Genomic DNA, 19799 nt, shown 5'->3' on the forward strand with positions numbered 1-19799 from the left:
CCATGGAATTTCTTCAAATGAGTTGCTGTAGCAATTAGCAGTAATTTGGGACTGGGCTTATTTCCATGTTTGATTCAGCCATCAATAAGACTCTACCTTTTGAAGGACTAATTATAAAATAAATACTTGTTTCTAAAGATCACTCTTTAATATTCAGTGGACTGTTTAAAGCTATAATTAAGAGCTGGAGTTGAGCTAAGCAATGTCAGCAATGTGTATTAATTTTCCTATAAGCATGGATATATCAATAAGCATTTATTAACCACCTCCTATGTGCCAATACCATGTTAGGTGCTACAGACACAAAAACAATGAAATAATGCTATATTATTCATGTTTATATTAATTCTTCAAGTTTTCTTCCATTTCCTCAATAACTAAATAATCCACTCTGTTTCAGTTGCTACACCAAGAAGAAGAGTCTTCAAGAGAGGAACTGGTGGTAAAAAAGATAGTGAATGGAAAGATGCATGCCTTCTATAGCTCAGGGCATCAGCACGAGTAAGGATCAATTTAAGTCAGAGAGTAAAAAAGGGGAAAAGAAACTGGCTACCAGGTTGAGGCGAGTCTTTGAGAGCCCATAGCATTCCCTACTGGGTTCATTTCATTTCAGCAGGATGTAATGCACCCTGCAAGCTTATAATTAATTTACCATTACATATGCTAACAAGTGCATCAACAACACTAATTAGATTTACATTTTTCCACACATGCAGTCCAACTTTATTAATCAATACATGCAAACAGTACAAATCTCAGCCCCCATTGAATGAACAAACCACCATCCTGCTTCTTAGAAATCCTGGTAAATGTCTTTCACACCAGAGCTCAGGACACCTGGGTTTCTCTGCCAGCTGGAAGCCATTTGTCTCCCTTTGGGATGGTCACAGGCAATGAGGCAAATCCTCACTGCCCTCAGGTGAACAGGGCAAGGAATGAAGGAGCCCAACCCAGCCACAATCCAGGAGCAGGCTGATGTTTGAGGCTTCAAGTGACTTTCTTATAGCTAGGCTATGGATATTTCTAATTTGTTTACCACTGGATTTGTTTGGTAGTTTATTACATAAAATATAAAATACATAAAGTTGTTTATATTCTATTTCTATTGGTGGTCTCTCCTATCATAGGGTTGACATATGCATATCACTTACCACACACATTTTATTTACCACACCATACCCCATAAGTGCTTATCTTGTTGAAAAACAAACTAACTTACTCAAAACAACTCAGTCACAAAATTGAGATTTAAAATGACATGATGTCAGTCATGCTACGTTGACAAACTTATTCCTTGTATCTTATTAAGGTAATAAAAATTCTCACTACATAGCCTATCCACTTTCAAGAAAATGTCCCTTGATAATAATTTGCTCCCTTGGTGCCTGGCTTCCATATTAACTGTGACAAATTAAAAACCTGAGAGACAGAGTTTCTGGGTAATTATAGTCAATTTATTAATTAAGCTAGCTAATAACCAATAAATTGATGGTCAGTGGTTTCTCTCACTATCCAAAGACAAAACCATGGAGAAAGTCTTAATATACGTTTGGAAAAGTGGGAGATGCTGACAAAAAAAATCAAGCCTGATTGACAGACATGTTAACAAGGAGGTGGGTGTGATGTCTTCAGCTCTTCCTGCTGAGAACTGAGCCTTGATCACAAGACTCAGCAGCCTCCAGCAATCTGGAGAGAGGAATCCAATTCCAACAGGGCCATTCTGGTTGGTTTTCTCCTTCATAAACTGGGTCACTTTAAACTCCAGCGAGGGTTGCAAGGACGTGGACATATTTCCTAAGAGCAAGAATTCTAGTTTAGATTCTATTTATCTAGAAGTAACATTTCCTAGTTGTGTGGGATCCTACCCAAGATCTAGGAGCATGTTCCCCAAGGATTAGGGCAATCTGTTCTATCACTCATGTTCTTCAGGGATTGGTTGACTGACCAACAGGGCCTGGTCCCTGAATAAGAGGAAAAAAAGAAACAGCCTTTATCCTAATTTAATAATTGGTAGTTTTAAATAAAAACAAAATAATAATTTCTCTCATCACCAAACAACCTATTTTATTTAGATTTCCTAGTGCTCTGATGCTGGGAATTTGCTGACTAGTTATTATGAGTATTTGAATCTCTGTATCAGGTTCATGCCTTATTGTAAATTTCTACATGGAATTATGGTTTATCGATCAGTATTGTATGAATCATTCATATCAAGGCTGCTCCCTCTTGGATGAACTCAATAGAAAGATAAACAGAAATGAAACACCAGATTCTGGATCATAGTAATTCTGCTAAGACGCCAAACCCTGAGAGGCCCAACTGGAAACATCTCACCCCTGTTACCTAGCTTTTTGATAGTCATGTGTCTTTTTTAGATATGTAGATAAAACCTACCATGGCATACATATCTTCAGAGTATAGTGAATTAAGAATTCAGAGATTTAATAGTCTGATGTACTTATTTTACAGAGGTGCCAAGAGAAAGGCATCTAGCTACCAGGGAAAATCAGTTGGAAAAACTACTCTTTTTATAGATGAGGAAATGGAGGCTTAGTGAGATTCAGTGTCTTGCCCAGCATGAATTCGCTAGTAACTAGCAGAATTGGACTTTGAACCAAGGTGTACCCTCTCTTAATCTAGCATTCTCCCCACTAAACCATGCTCATGAAAGACTTAGGTTTAAATCTCAGCTCATTTCCTTACTTCTCTTGGTCTCAATTTCCTCATCTGTTTCTGGTGTAGCTAGGTAGAGTAGTGCATTGAACACCAGAGTCAAGATCAGGACTGAATTCAAATCTGACCTCAGACACATACTAGCAAATCACTTAGCCCTATTTGCCTCAGTTTCCTCACCTGTAAAATAGATTATGAGGATAAAATGAAATAATATTTATAAAGTGTTTTGCATATAGGAGTCTATATTTATATATGCATATGTATTTTATTGAATCTTATTTTAACATCACCTTCATTTTCAAATGATAATAGTTAGCTTTTATATAGCATTTTAAGATCTACAAAATGCTTTCCATATATTAACTCATTCAATTCTCACAATAACCCTGTGAGGCAGGTGTTATTAGTCTTATTCCCATTTTACAGATGAGAAAAGTGAATACAAGAGGGATTAAATTATTTGCCCAGGGTTACATAGCTAACAAATGATGGAAGCAAGATTCAAACTCCTGTCGTCCTGACTCCAGGTCCAGCATGCCATCCACAACACCAATAAACTGTTCCTTTCCTCCCTGCTTCCCTTCCCTCCCCTCCCTCCTCCCTTCAGCATGTCATTTCTGTTTTTATTATTATTTTTAAAAATTTATTTACTTACTTTTAGTTTACAACATTCAGTTCCACAATCCCTTAAGTTTCAAATTTTCTCCCCTTTCCTCTCTTCCCCACTTTCCCCCCCTCCCTCCCCCTCCCATGGCCACATGCAATCAAATATAGGATCTACAAATACTTTCACATTAAACATTAGTCACATTGTAAAGAAGGATTATAAGCAATGGAGTGAACAATGAGAAAAAGGAAGGAGAACGAAAAAAGAGAGAGCAAGTAGTTTGCTACAATCTGCATTCAGACTCTGCAGTTCTTTCTCTGGAGGCGGATATCCCTTTCCATCATGAGTCTTTTGGAGTTGTCTTATAACCTTGCATTGCTGAGAGGAGCCCAGTCTATCAAAGTTAGTCATCACACATACGTTGTGTCTATAATTGCATTCAAATTTCTCCTGGTTCTCAACATCAGTTTATATAAGTCTCTCCAGGTTATTATGAAGTTCTTCTGCTCCTCATTTCTTATAGCACAATAGTATTCCATTACATTCATATACCACAACTTGTTCAGCCATTCCCCAATTGATGGGCATCCCCTTGATTTCCAGTTCTTTGCCACCACAAAAAGAGCTGCTATAAATATTTTTGTACATATGGGTCCTTTTCCCACTTGTATGATCTCTTTGGGATACAATTCTAGAAGTGGTATTGCTGGGTCAAAGGGTATATGCACTTATTTATAGCCCTGTGGGATATATATATACATATATATATATATATATATTTCCAGATTGCTCTCCAGAATGTTTTAATCAGTTCACAACTCCACCAACAATGAATTAGTATTCTAATTTTTCTGCATCCTCTCCAGCATTTATCATTTTCCTGTTTTGTCATCTTACTGGTGAGATGTGGTACCTCAGAGTTGTTTTGATTTTCATTTCTCTAATCAATAGTGATTTAGAGCATTTTTTCATATGCTTATAGATATTTTTAATTTCTTCCTCTGAAAACTGCCTGTTCATATCTTTTAACCCTTTATTAATTGGGGAATGACTCAGCATATCATTTCTTTACAAGATTTTTAAAAGAGAGGGAGAGTGGAAGACAATTCAACACAATCACTCAATATGTCATCTGAGTGTGATAGTGCATATTCACTCTTCTATAGCCACAGTCTCTCACCTTTAAGCACTTTAGGAGATCTTTTGGGTTAAATAAGGGTTAAATAAGATAATATACATAAAAGCTTAGATACCCTTAGAGAGCTATGTTATAGAAAGGTCACCTACCGTTATCATATGCCCATCTATGTTTAATTAAAGGGGTGACTTGTCAAGATTTCCTTTTTTTCCCCTTTGAGTATTATACAATGTGTTGAACTAACTAGTTATCGCTCTTCTGAGCCCTGTGGGTATTTAATTTCTCAGTTTTAGTTTTTCATTACTGCCTTCCTATCATCTCTGACTCATCCTATATCCTCCACTGATCCAAAGTAAATTTTCTCAGGTGTTCTTCTTTCTCAACTCTATTCTCAGGAGTGGATCAACAAGTCTGAGTTTGTGCTTGTCACCAGCACAGATGTTTCAGAAAGAAACACTAAAAATCCCCACGGTAGCTTATAAATTTGACTCCATATTTTCTGGTGATCTTTAGTAGGTTATTAAATTTCACTCAGTTCTATTAGGCCTGTTGACCCTCTGAATTCAAATCTTAGCCAACTGTACATGATCCCCTCTCTGGCCTATAATTCCTGTCATTAAAAATAATGAAGTTATTTGCCTGCACGTAATGAATATGCTTGTATGAATACAAATTTGTCTTTTCATTGCCCTTCACCTTCAAATGGGACATTGGTAAAATTACTTCATTTGCATATAAATGTAGCTCAGAAACAAAGAAAAAAGCAGGGCTGGTAGGATCTTACTTATAACAAACATCCCCAGATACTAAACTAGTTTGTCATCTTTGAGAATCTGCCAACTATTTCTTAATTCTCAGAAAGCTGTGACTTTGGACTCTCATTCCTTCCTTCTGCAAATGTCTCAGAGGAATTTTCTAAGATGATACTGTCAGGCCTCTAGCTGTCCCCTTGTGGAGCTGCTGCATAGAGTCAATGAAGAGAAGACAAAAGACAATATCATGCTGTCCAGATCTTAATACTGGTCAACTCTTTACCCCCCAAATAATCAAAATGATGTGGGTTTCAACTTCTCCAGTTCCCCATAAGGCAGAGTACTATCTTTCCCAAAAACAAATCTGGGCTAGATTTCTATTGATACTTGGAGCTTTATTTATAAAAGACCTTTACCTCTTAAAACCTACAAACAAATGAAAGCCTTACTCTACCTTCTCCTTATAGCCTGATCTTTCCCATTCCAATCCCTTCTCTTTCTCTGGCACTGTCCCCAGAACTGCATTGATGAGGTGGTAGAGGGGTCTGAGAAAGAGAATTTAGCTGCTTTACTGGTCCACGGTGGAGTTTTGAAAGTGATGGCTCCAATTTATCATATACATTTTTAAAAAACATTTTACTTTTAATTTATGGACTAAAAGAAGCATTTCTATAACAGTATGTTTTTTTAAAAAGATGGTTTCACATGAAACTGCTAGTCTATTATGTACAACTTGCTATTCCTTTTAAATATAAAATAATCATGTAAATTTCTTTTTTCTTTTTTTTCTTCCTTCCCCCATCCACACCCTAGAGATGACTACCATTATAACAGACATATGTGTAAAATTATTCTACGCATACTTCTATATCAGTTCTTTCTCAGGATGCAAATAGTGTCTTCCTTGACATGTCCTTCATTGTTAATTTGAGTATTTATTATAGTCAAAATGCCTTATTTGCTCAGTCTTTCTTAAAAACAATATTGCGGTTACTGTATGCAATGTTCTCTTGGTTCTGCTCAATTCAATGTTCAAAAGTAATGGTTTGAATTTATTATATACATTTTTTAAGAAGCAAGCAATATAGGGCAGCTAGGTGGCACAGTGAGTAAAGAGCCGGCCCCAGAGTCAGGAGGACCTGAGTTCGGTTCTGGCCTCAGACACTTAACACCCATACAAAAAAAACTAGCCGTGTAACCTTGGGCAAGTTACTTAACCCCAACTGCCCTTCAAAACACACACACACACACACACACACACACACACACACACACACAAGCAAGCAATATAGAATAGACATTCGCAGTTTTATAAACAGCCCCCTTGTGTGCTGCTTTGTAAAGGCAAATGTTGTGTGTGTGTGTGTGTCTTTTGGCACCTTGAATTCATCACCTTTTTTTGGAAGATGGGTAACATAAGTTGCTTTGCAATGGATCCCCATGAGGTGTGGTTAGTTTTTACTTTGATCAGAATTCTCAAGTCTTCCAAAATTGCTTCCCTTTAAAAACATTGTCCTCATACAAATTGTTATCCTGGCTCTACTCTCTTCACTCTACAGCAGTTTCTACTCCCCAGTATTTTCTAAAACCATCTCTTTCACCTACATTCACATATCACAATTTGTCCTTCCATTCCCCTTTGGATGGGCACCTCCTTAATTTCCAGTTTTCCCTTTCTCTTTTGTTCCTTTTAATCTCTCCTTTGGGATCACAAAGTTTATTTTGCCCGTGACTATTTCCTCCCTGTTGCTATTCTCCCTCTTAACCTGCCCCCTCCCCTTTCTTGCCTGTTTCCCCTTCAGCTTGATGCATTTCTACACCAAATTATTTTTGTGCATAAACATGTGTATTCAAAGAGATTCATTTGATGCCAGAGCTAGCTCAGTGTTTGGGAGGCTCCAAAGGAAAGTATGGAAGAGAAGAGGTATTAGGCTGCCTACCAAACTGAAGGTCGGCAGAATCATTGTGCTGACCTCATTGTTGTATGCCAGTAAAACCTGAACAGTACACCAACTCCATGCCAGGAAACTGAATTATTTCCATTTGAATTGTCTTAGGATGATTCTGAAATCACACAGCAGGATAAGGTACCAGGCACTGAGGTCCTTACTAAACTGCCAAGCATTCAAACTCTGCTTCAGAGAGTGCAATTCCAATGGGCTGGTCACATTGTTCGAATGCAAAGCATAAGCTTGCCAAAAAGACTATTTTATAGAGAACTCACACAGGACAAGCATCCACATGGTGGTCAGAAGCAGCAATACAAGGACACTCTCAAGGTCTCTCTGAAGAACTTTGGAATTGATTGCGAGACATGGGAGACACTGGCACAAGATTGCTCAGCATGGCATGCCCTCATCAGAGAAGATGCGGTGCACCATGAGCAAAGCACAATTGAAACAATTCAAAGGAAACACAGGATGTACAAATTTGGAGAATCCACCCCAAATGTTCACACAGATTATTTGTGTCCAACCTGTGAAAGTATTCCAAACTCATATTGGTCTGATCAGTCACAGTTGAACACACTGAAAATTGACTTTAGTATAGTCATGCCATTTTGATCCTCTTCTAGAACGAAGGACAACCCCTTCCCCCACCCTTTGCTCCATGTTTATGTGCTGTTCTTTTTATGCACCCTACTACGAGAAATAGCAGGTTATTTCTTCCTTTTGAGACAGGTAAGTAGTTTAGTGGGTAGAGACCAGTGGGTCTCAAGTCAGAAAGACCAGAGTTTATATCTGGCCTCAGACATTTACTAGTTGTGTGACCCTGGGCAAGTCACTTGACCCTGTTTGCCTCATTTCCTCATCTGTAAAATGGACATTAATAGGATTTGTTGTCAGGATGATAATAATAAAATATTTAGCACAGTGCCTGGTACAATATTAAGTATTATATAAATGATAATAATATCATTATTGCTATTGTTGTTATAATCTATTCCATCTTTTACCCTCCCTTCTCTTTTGCTTTTTCAAACCCTTAGAACAGAAACAATCTATCCCAGGATCTCCATTTTTTCTTGTATAACTCTATCAGTAGTACCTTCTGAAGGCATTAAGATTCTAAAGACAAACTGTTTCTTATCACCTTATTAAAATGTTAGCACTGAATCATCATGTAATCCTGTCCAATGGATCGAAAACATTTACCTTTCTAGGCTTCTCTAGAGTCCTGTGTTTGCATTTCAAAGTTTCTACTCAGCTCTGGTGAATACTTGCAAGTCTTCTATTCCATTAAAAACCCATTTTCCCCCAAGAGGATTAAACTTAGCTTTGTAGAGCAAGATATTCTTTCTCTTCCTCCTCCTTCTCCTCCTCCTCCTCTTCCTCCTCATATTATATTCCAAGATCTCTCTTAAGTTGAAGCTATAAATAAGGTCTTGCATGATCCTGACTGTGGTTTCATGGTTCTTGGCTCTTTCCTTAATGCTATTGGCAAAATTTTTTCTTTGACATAGAGTCTCTGGATTTGGTCTGACATTCCTGACACTTTTCTTTTGGGGGTTTCTTTCAGAAGATAATGGGTAAAGTCTTTCTCTTGTCCCTTTCCCCTCTGCCTCTAACAGATCTAAGCAGTTTTAATTTGTGATTCCATGAAATACAGGAGGCAGGGATTTCTTTTGGTCATGGTTTTCAAAGAGTTTGATTCTTTTTCCTCCCACAATCACCCTATGTGACTTTATTTTATTTATTTTTAAATGTTCAATTAAAAGAAAGTTTGGTGATTCTTAAATTATTTCTCATTGATCTTTTTTAAAGGTCACTTGTTTCTGATAGTGGATACTTTACATTTTCTTCTACTTTGTCAATCTTTTAATTTTGTTTTAAAGTTTCTTGCTATCTCATAGACTCGTTGCTTTCTACTTAGTCTATTCTAATTTTGAGGGGGTATATTGCTTGGGTAAATTTTACCACTTTTTCTTCTAAACTATTTATTCTTCTGCCAATTCTTTACTTAAGAGCTATTCTTTTTAAATCCCTTGCTTCATTTTTTCAAGGTATTCATATAATACTGGTAGAATCCATTTTTCCTTTGAAAATCTACATGTGGTTCTTATGGAGTTACTCATATGATATGGAGTGGTTTCCTTATAGGAGCCTTTATTTTCTTGTATTTATTCATTTCTCCAGTCTTAGATCCTGAATTGTAGGCTTTGTGCCTACAATTGTATCCTACTATTATTCAGCTTCCTTTTGTCTCAAACCTAGGGTGCCTGGGTTCCTGTGCTGACCTCCATCTCATGGAATTAGATCCTCCTGAATTCTTGTGGTTCAGAGTTCTGAATCTTTAGTGCCCTTTCTGGCATCTCATGACAGAGATAATAGGGGCCTTGGAGCCCCTGGATAGCTTTGTCACTACTGGTACTTTCCCAGGGAATCCCTCTACTCTTGCTTCCTTGGGATATAGATCTCATAGGCTACAAGTATCTCTGGGCCCTTTATGATTTTTCTGGGAGGATACTGCATTATCTTCCTGCCCAGCCCCTGGCTTTGTTGTCAGACTCTCCTTCATATTGCCAATGAACTAGTAGTTCTAATTGGATTTCTTGATTATTATTTGATTTGAGTGATTTTTTTGTTTGCTTTTTTACTGAAGTGGACAGAAGCCCATTACTGAAATTTAAACCCAGATCACCTTACTCTAGAGCCTGTGTTCCTTGTACTACACCACATTAGAAGCATAATAAAATGCTAAATTATTTGGTGTTGGTCATTACAAAATAATTACATTCTCTTTCTGTCTCCTTTACTCATTCTCTTTCTCTCTGCCCCTCTCTCTCTCTCCCCCTCCCTCTCTCTCTCTCTTTTTCTCTCTGTCCCCCCCTTTCTCCCCCTATCTCTCTGTCTCTGCCCGTTTCTCTGTCTCTCTCTCTCTGTCTCTACCCGTTTCTCTGTCTCCTCTCCCTCTCCTCTTCCCCTGCCCCTCTCTCTTCCTATCTCTCTCTCTCTCTCTCTGTCCTTTTCCATTTTTTTCTTTTCCCTTTAGAAGTGGGGTAGGTTTATGCAAGAAGTCAGAAACCCTTCAAATCCCAGCCCTACCATTTATTAGCTTTGTGACAAGTCACTTAACCTTTCAATTCCCCCAAGCAGCTCTCTACAAATATAACTTTTAGAGAAGTTGGCCATTTACTTTGGTGGAAGCCTTTTCCATAGTGGAAAATTGCCAAATCTATGAAACCATTGTAAAGTTTAAATGAAAAGGGGGGAGAGGTGAAGAAAGATTTCATTAGATCTCATTTGCATTCATGCCATCTTTTCTTAAGAATACACTGAATATTGGGACTCTGTGTCTCCTACATACAAACTACCCAAATAAACTTTCAGTAGCTCTGGATTTTATATCTCCAATAGGTGTCACTGCAGGATAGCTAATAGTGACAAGAGTGGGATTTAGCAATGCAATAAAATGAAAGAGCTATTGGATATTATCAGGTTTTGGGTTTTTTCATTTGATTGAAAAGTAATCAAAACTTCAGATGGCAAGTAGAACAGTGAGCCTGTTTAGGTCTGTGTCCTTTAGTGCTGAATTAACACCTGTCTCCCAGAATATCCTTTCAATCCAAATACTTGTCTAGCTCTTTTTAGAATGATTTTAAATAATATTTTATTCTCCCTCCCCCATTACATTTTTTTTGTTTTGAATCCTAAATTCTATCCCTCACTTCCTTCCCTCCCCACTCCCTGAGACAGTAAGCAATCTGATATAGGTCGTACATGTGTATTCATATAAAACATTTCCACATTAGTCATTTTGTGGAAGAAAACAGGAAAGAAGGAAGGAAGGAAGGAAGGAAGGAAGGAAGGAAGCAAGGAAGGAATGTATCAGATTGCTTACTGTCTCAGGGAGTGGGGAGGGAAGGAAGTAAGGAAGGAAGGAAGGAAGGAAGGAAGGAAGGAAGGAAGGAAGGGAGGGAGAGAAGGAGGGGGGAGGGAAAAAATATGCCTTCAGTTGGTCTGTATTTATACGCTATTAGTTCTTTCTCTGGAGTGAATAACGTTTTTCATCATGAGTCCTTTGGGATTGTCTAGGATCATTGTACTGCTGAGAATAGCTAAGTCATTCATGGTTGTTCATAATACTATATTGCTGTTACTGTGTACAATGTTCTCCTGGTATTAGAATGATTTTTAAGAATGCAATGCTGTTGCGCTTCCTGTGCAGGCTGACCTCAAAGTACTTTGTCAATACTTTGTAGCAGGAGAGGCCTCAGGCACAGAAGGGCCTACCTAGCCTTACATGCTTTGTAATTGGCTTATCATATCATATCCTCCCCTATTCACTGCCCCTACAAGGCTGGGGTGATGTTAGGCACACAACCCTTAACAGTACATGCTTAAAGGTGTCAGACCAGTGACATCCTATGTCATTTGAACTTGTTCCTTCTTGTAATATTACCAAGAAACAGCCCAACCCCACCTTTAGAATCATTTATCAGCCTTGCCAAATACTTGGCAAGCAAAAGTGATGCCTTTTAAAAAAAAAAAGGAAATATAACAGTGATTAGCATAGTATAAAAATAGCCTTTATCTTTTAGGCTGCTATTGCTGGTCGTGGTGACGGAGGCAGTTTGGATAGTCCATGTCAGTGGGTCCCTCCATTGTGAGATAGTGGATAGAGTGATGGAACCCCAAAGAACTGTGTTTGAATCCTGTCTCTTGATTTTTAATAGCTGGATAACCATTGTCAAGTCACTGAGCCTTGGATTCTTCCTCTGTAAAATGTGACAAATAAATAACTCTGCTATTCCACCCTGTAAGGTCCCTGCACAGGCAGCTAGGTGGTGCAGTGGATAGAGCACTGGGCTTTGAATCAAGAAGAGTTATCTTCATGAGTTCAATTCTGGCCTCAGATTCTTACTAGCTGTGTGACCCTGGGCAAGTCACTTAACCTTTTTTGCCTCAGTTCCTCATCTATAAAATGAACTGGAGAGGGAAATGGCAAACCACTCCAGTATCTTTGCCAAGAAGACCCCAAATGGGGTCACGAAGAGTCAGACATGACTAAACAATCACAAGTAAGGGTAGCACAGAAACATTCTTATGGTATGTAGGATAGCATGTTACACAAAGTAGACATTTAATAAATGTTGTTGAAGTTTGACTGTTGGATAGTTGATGTAAAAGATGCTAAAAAGAGAGAAAATTTGTATTTTCTCAATTCCAATAATTCTTACTTGCACGAAACTTTCTGATCACTACTTATAACAATTCCCTTCCAAGATCTTAAACCCTGAAATCTTCCTCCTTGCCCTATCCTTAACCTTTCTAGTGTTTTCACACCTACCAAACTTGCTCTTTGCTCTGTTTCCCTCTCTGTCACTCAACCACAACCCACTCTTCCAGTCCAATAGTTTCCTCCTCTTAGTTTAAGTACATATTAATGATAACTTCTTTGATAACAAAATCTATGTCAAAATGATTGGCTATAGTTCCTCTGCCTCCCCAATCACAAAGCTGTGGTTAGATTCATCAGTAGGACAAGAGACTATAGAATTCTCTGGAAGCAGCAACCTCATTTTCTCAGGGGTAGCATCACACTTCAGTTCCACACAAGAATTCCAGTCCAATTTCCATTCCAACACAACAAGCATTTAATAAACCCTCAATGCAGGGAAGGCACTGTGATAAATGATGGAGATACACAGACAAAATAAAAAGTAGTCTCTGCCCTCAAGGGACTCCTACTTGGAGGGTAGACAGATAAATACATATTTGATAATTTGAGGAGAAAGAGAACTAATAAACAAGAAGATGTGGGGCGGGGGGGGTGGAGGGTCCTGGGGGAATACCATAGGAGATGACACTTGAGCTTAGCTCTGACAGAAGCTAAGATTCCTAAGAGGCTGAGCTGAGGAGGGAGGATACTGGGAACAGCCCAGGCAGAAATTGGGTTGTTAAGTTCAAGAAACAGTAAGCAGGTAAGTCTGATGAAAACAGAGGGGTCATGAAAGAGTGTGCTATGGAAGAAGCATGGGAAGACTGACGGAAGTGAGATTCTGAAGGAATTTAGAGGTTAAGGTGAGGCATTTATCCTGGAAGTAAGTGGTAGGCACGAAAAGATTCCGGGAAGGAGAATGACTTGGTCAGACTTTAGCATAAGAATTATTACTCTTGGGGTGGCCAGGTGGCTCAGTGAGTAAGAGTGCCGGCCCCAGCATCGGGAGACCCAGGATCAGTTCCGGCTTCTGATACTTGGCACCCACACAAAAAATAACTGGCCATGTAACCTTGAGCAAGTTACTTAACCCCAATTACTTAAAAAAAGAATTATTACTCTTGCAATTGGATGGAGAATGAGAGGGAAGGAAGAAACTGAAAGTTGGGTTCCAATTAGAAGGCTGTTGTGATAGTTCAGATTAAGAGATGATAAGAGAATGAATGCAACAGGTACATGTGATGTTGTGGAGGCAGTAGTAATAAGGTGGTGACTGATGTATGGAGTAATGGAGTATAAGAGTTGAGCTCAACTCCTAGGTTGTGAACATGAATGATTAGAAGAAAGATGGTGTCCTTATCAATAACAGTGGAAATAAAGAAGTTAGGAAGGAAGATGGCGGAGTAGAAACAGGACTTCTGCATGGCTCCAGCTTCCACTTCCACCAGTACATGTAAAAAATGATTCTAAACAAACTTTAGAGCTACAGAACCCACAAAGTGACAGAGAGAAACAAATATCCCACTGCAGGCAGCCTGGCAGGCTGGCAAGAAGGGTCCTTTGCAGCACATTGGGTGCCAAGCTAAATCACCACTAAGCCCTGGTTTTAGCCCCAGGGTGGCCCTGACTAGCAACGGCAGCTGGAGCAAAATTCACAAGAGTAAATCACTAGCAGTTGTAGCAGTTTCCAGATTTCTCAACCCACAAATGCCAAAGACAAAGTAAAAGGTCAGTGTGTAACTTTGTTGGGAACAGGGTGAGCATGGTCCAGCTGCTGTCCCGGAGCAAGAAGTGGAGGAGGTGCAGTGGATACAGCCACTGCCCTGTGGCTGCCTCAGGAGCTCCTGGCCTGCAGATTGTAGGGGGACCAAGTGACCATTCAGAGGGTAATCACTTTTGCTTTGACGTGCTTGCATCTGGATCATGGTCTTAGGTGGTGGTCCTAGGGTGTGTGACCAGTGAGCCAGAGCAAGTGGGGGCTGTAGAGAGGGCACCCATCTAATAGTTCTGGCAGCTGCAAAACCCCCAGCGATTTGGGACAAAGCTCTTTCCATTATGGAAGCAGAGTTCTATTGTGGCAAAGAACTCAAAAGTCAAGTAAATGCCTGCCAATATGAGCAAGCAACAGAAGCACAAACAGACTATAGAATCCTTTTGGGGGAACAAAAAGGATCAAGGCATGGAGCAGGAGGAAGACATCAAAGTCAGAACTCCTGCATCAAAAGTCTCCAAGAAAAATATGAATTGGTTACAGGCCATGAAGGAGCTCAAGAAGGATTTTGAAAATCAAGTAACAGAAGTGGAGGAAAAATTGGGAAGAGAAATGAGAATGATTCAAGAAAATCATGAAGAACGAATCAACAGCCTGCTAAAGGAGACCCAAAAATACACTGAAGAAAATAACACTTTAAAAAATAGACTAAGTCAAATGGCAAAAGAGGCCCAAAAAGGCAATGAGGAGAAGAATGCCTTAAAAAGTCGAATTTGTCAGATGGAAAAGAAATTGCAAAAAGTCACTGAAGAAAATAACTCCTTCAAAATTAGATTGGAGCAACTGGAAGCTAATGACTTTATGAGAAAACAAGATGCTATAAAACAGATCCAAACAAATGAAAAAATAGAAGGCAATGTAAAATATCTCATTGGAAAAACGATTGACCTAGAAAATAGATCCAGGAGAGATTATTTGAAAATTATTGGACTACCTGAAAGCCATGATCAAAAAGGAGTCTAGACACCATCTTTCAAGAAATTATCAAGCAAAATTGCCCTGATATCCTAGAACCAGAGGGCAAAATAGAAATTGAAAGAATTCACCAATCACCTCTTGAAAAAGATCCCAAAAAGAAAGCTCCTAGGAATATTATGCCAAATTCCAGAGTTCCCAGGTCAAGGAGAAAATACTACAAGCAGTCAGGAAGAAAAAATTTGAATACTGTGGAAACACAATCAGGATAACACAAGACCTAGCAACTTCTACAATAAGGATCAAAGGGCTTGGAATATGATATTCCAGAGGTCAAAGGAGCTAGGACTAAAACCAAGAATCACCTAACCAGAAAAACTGAGTATAATGCTATAGGGAAAAATATGGTCGTTCAATGAAATAGAGGACTTTCAAGCATTCTTGATGAAAAAACCCGAGCTGAAATTTGACTTTCAAATACAAGAAGCAAGAGAAGCCTGAAAAGGTAAACAGAAAAAAGAAATCATAAGAAACTTATTAAAGTTGAACTATTTTCATTCTTACATGGAAAAATGGTAACTGTAATTCATAAGACTTTTCTCAGTCTGAGGATAGCTGAAGGGAATATATATGTATGTATGTATAGGAGAATGTATGTGTATATAAATATATATGTGAATGTGGACATTTGTATGTTCATGTATACATAGAGGGCACAATATGAGTTGAATATGAAGGGATGACATCTAAAAAATAAAATCAAGAGGTGAGAGAGGAATTTATTGGGAGAAAGGGAGAGATAGATTAGGATAAATTATATAAAAATGAGGCAAGAGAAAACTGTTACAATGGAGGGGAAGAGCAGAAGGTGAAAGGGAATGGGACAACCTGATTCTCATCTAATTTTTCCTAAGGAGGGAATAAGATACACACTCAATTGGGTATCTTACCCTACAGGATAATAGGAGGGGTAGGGGATAAGAGTGGGGAGGATAGAGGGGAGGGCAGATTGGGGCGAGGGTAGTTAGAAGCAAACATTTTTGAAAAGGAATAGGGTCAAAGAAGAAAATAGAATAAGTGAGGGGGAGGGATGGGATGGAGGGAAATATAGTTATTCTTTCACAATATAACTATCATGGAAATGATTTGTGTAACTACACATATACATTCTATATTGAATTGCTTATCTTCCCAGTGGGGGTAGGTGAGGAGGGAAAAAGGGGGAAAAAATCTGGAACTCAAAGTTTTAAAAACAAATGTTTAAAAATTGGTTTTTTACATGCAACTGGGAAATAAGATTTACAGGAACTGGGGTATAGAAACCCATCTTGCCCTACTAGAAAGTTAGGGGGTGAAGGGGACGATATAAGAGAGAACAGATTGGGGGAAGGGGTATTCAGTAGGCTTGCTATTTTGGGGTGGGGTAGGGGAAAGATGGAGAGAGAAAAAATTAACTCAAAATCTTGTGGAAATGAATGTTGAGAACTAAAAATAAATAATTGGGAAAATAAATACATAATTTTTTAAGTTAAGAAGAAACAACAATTTGGAGGGGGAAAGATGAGTTGTGTTCTGGACATATTGAGTATGAGTTGCTTATGGGGAATCTATTTGCAAATGTCCCCTAGGTTGCTGGTGATGCAAGACTAAAACTCAGAAAAGAAATGAGAACCAGATAGATACATAGATAGATACATAGATAGATAGATAGATAGATAGATAGATAGATAGATAGATAGATAGATAGATAGATAGATAGATAGATAGATAGATAGAGATTTGGGAGTTGCATATAGAGATGATTAATTGAATTCATGGGAGCTGATGAGATAACAGAGAGAAAAGTGTACACAAAGAAAAGTTCCCAGGACACATTCTTGAGGGACACACACACACACGTGTGTGTGTGTATGTGATACAGATAATGATCCTGCAAAGGAGACAGAGAAGTAGCCAGACAAGTAAGAGAGGTGGGGTGGGGTTAAAACCAGTAGAGACCAGTGACATGAAAGTTGAGGAAGGGATAGCTAACAGTGTTAAATGCTACCGAGTATTAAAAATATTATGAGGATTGAGAAAAAAAAAAGATGTGGCAGATGTTGGAGAGATGGAGTCAAGATGGTGGAGTGCTAGGGAAGCAATGCATTGAGCTCCTCTCTGTAAGCTTCTCCTAATATGACTAGAAGATGAAGCAGACCAAGTCTTGATGGGAAAATCCAGGAAAAGTCACATGAGTCCTTTGTTAAGCCTATATCAGCAGAGGGAGACAAACAAGGAGGTCTCTGAACAATGGAGATTGGCACTAGGAGGAAACTGTACTGGTAATGCCAGTACTCCAGTGCCCAAGGAAAAGCTATGCACCAGGACAAGCAGAGGTCTCAGACTTATACTGGGGCACCCTGAGATCCACACTGGGGAACTACAATGGGGACAAGTGTCAGCTGGCATCTTTGTCACCTACCACCCAGTATCAGGTCACAGATCCAGGGTGGAGTGAAAAGGGACCTCTCACAGCAATGCCACTCCCAGGTAGGATGTCCTTGGGAAGTGTAAGGAAAAAAGAAGGAAGCTAGCAACAGCAACAGTGGTAGTGTGCTTCAGACCTCAGGTGTATAGCTTCATTGTCTAGCCCATATTGCAGAGGAATAACCAAAGTAGGAATCCCAGATGAAAGATGAGCCTACAATTCTGTTTCTCTGAACTAACACAGCTTTTTAGTCAGTCGATAGAGAAAGAGTTCAACAACAATCTATTCTTGCTCAAACCCAAACCTAGCTTAGAAACTTGTAGAATTCAGACCAAGGGGTGGCAGTCATACCATTTTGGTAGCATTGAAAGATTTCAAGTCCCTAGCCCGTACCTGAGATCCTGGAATAACACAACACTCAATGCCTCAAGATAGCAGCAATGGGACCAGCCCAGACCTCCTCTCTAGAAATATGGCAGATCCTATCCCTAACATCAAATATGAAGTTAGGAAGTAGGGTGGGAGAATGGGCACCAAAAAAAGAACCCACCATAATAAGCTATTATAGTCACAAGAATGCTTAAAACACAAATACTAAAAAGAGTGACTCCAAAACATCTCTAAGCATTGCCTCAGAGAAAAATACAGCTTGGCTACAAACTCAACTAGAATTCCTAGAAGATATGAAGCAAGAGTTTAAACAAAAGACTTAAAATGTGTTTGTAAATGGAATGAAAGAATTTGAGGGGAAAATGGAAAAGAAATTAGAACTATGGAAGAAAAAATTGGAAAGGGAATTAACAGCTTGGCACCAGAAGGTATAAAGCCCTGCCAAGCAATAAACTTCCTAAAAATTCAAATGAACTAAATAGAAGCCAACAATTCCTTGAAGCAACAAGAAATATTAAAACAAACTCAAAAGACTGAAAAAAATAGAAATATAAGCTCTCTCACAGCAAAAAACAACTGACCTGGAAAACAGACTGAGGAAATTAAAATATTTAAGAATCATTGGAATATCTGAATGATATTGACAAAGACAAAAGAAAAAAAGAGCCTAGACATCCTATTTCAAGAAATCTTAAAAGAAAACTGCCCAGATCTCTTAAAACCAGAGGGCAATGTAGAAATGGAAAGAATTCACTGCTTGTTGCCTGAAAAAAATCATCCAAATAAAAACTCCTAGAAACATCATAGTCAAAATGCAAAGCTTCCAGGTCAAGGAAAACACAAGACATAAACAGGAAGGAAAGGGGAGAAAGGAGGAAAGGAATAAAAGGGAGGATAGATGAAGGGAGCCATTAGTGCTAAACAAAACAAATCCTAAGGATATCTAACATTTATATAGTGGTTATCATGTGCCAAGCACTGTGCTAAAATGCTTTATAATTATCATCTCATTTGCTCTTCACAACAACCCTAGAAGATAGGGTTTTTATTATAGGCTATTATTATCCCCATTTTTCACATGAGGAAACTGAGGCAAACAGAAGGTAGGTGACTTGCCAAGGGTTGCACAACCAGTATGTGTCTGAAGGCAGATTTGAATTCAAGTCTTCCTGATTCCAGGCCCAGTGATCTATCTACTCTGCCATCTAGGTTATTCATGGAGTAGGCTCCTTTTTTTCCAGTTCTTTTAGATGAGGCACAAAAATGTTTTCCTTAGGACAAGCAGAACATCTCCCCAGTCTCATTCTCACAGAGCCTTGACTATTAATTGGGCTTACTATCTTCTTAGATGGAGATTCAGGTACCAAGGTCTTTACAATAAAGAGCAAGGTTGTCTCAATTAGTTAATGTCCTTAAGTTTAATTATGAGGCTACTAGATAATAGTATACTAGTTCTTTAGTCAGGAAGAACAAAACCAAATTTAAATGAATTAAACCCCTGTGCTTGGGCAGGGTCCTAGAGGTGAAGGCCTGGTGGGGCTCTACTCCTGGGCCGTGTCATGGAGGTGAAGCCTGGTGTCTGGGGCTCTAGTCCTGGGCCGTGTCCTGGAGGTGAAGGCCTGGTGTCTGGGGCTCTACCCTTGGGCCGTGTCCTGGAGGTGAAGGCCTGGTGTCTGGGGCTCTACTCCTGGGCAGTGTACAAGATGAGGATATTCAAAGCAGTAGACCTTTATTATGACAAATGTTGACTCTCACAATGGATGACTTATAGCCTAACTTGAGATACTGTAAGGGTTATGGGATTTAAAGATCTCCCATGCCCCATGGACGTGCTGACATAGCAGAGCAAGAGAAAGTGAAAAGCCGAGCTAACGGTCCTGCGGTTGGCAGTTGGCGGCGGTTGCCTTTTTTTTTTTTTTTTT

At 39.0% G+C, this 19799-nt stretch overlaps 1 long non-coding RNA gene across 1 annotated transcript in view; it reads right to left on the bottom strand.

Annotated features, from left to right (window-relative positions):
* Positions 1 to 1432: 1432 nt before the first annotated feature.
* The window catches only part of LOC138164528 (uncharacterized), a 24746-nt gene continuing 6379 nt past the window's right edge, over positions 1433 to 19799 (bottom strand). The window contains exon 2 of the long non-coding RNA XR_011169105.1: positions 1433 to 1794. This is a non-coding gene — a long non-coding RNA (uncharacterized lncRNA). The remainder of the gene's footprint in view (positions 1795 to 19799) is intronic.

Source organism: Petaurus breviceps, unplaced genomic scaffold (genome assembly GCF_028583685.1).
Source record: "Petaurus breviceps papuanus isolate PSGF00001 unplaced genomic scaffold, PetGlider_PUasm1.0 190, whole genome shotgun sequence".
Classification (NCBI taxonomy): domain Eukaryota; kingdom Metazoa; phylum Chordata; class Mammalia; order Diprotodontia; family Petauridae; genus Petaurus; species Petaurus breviceps.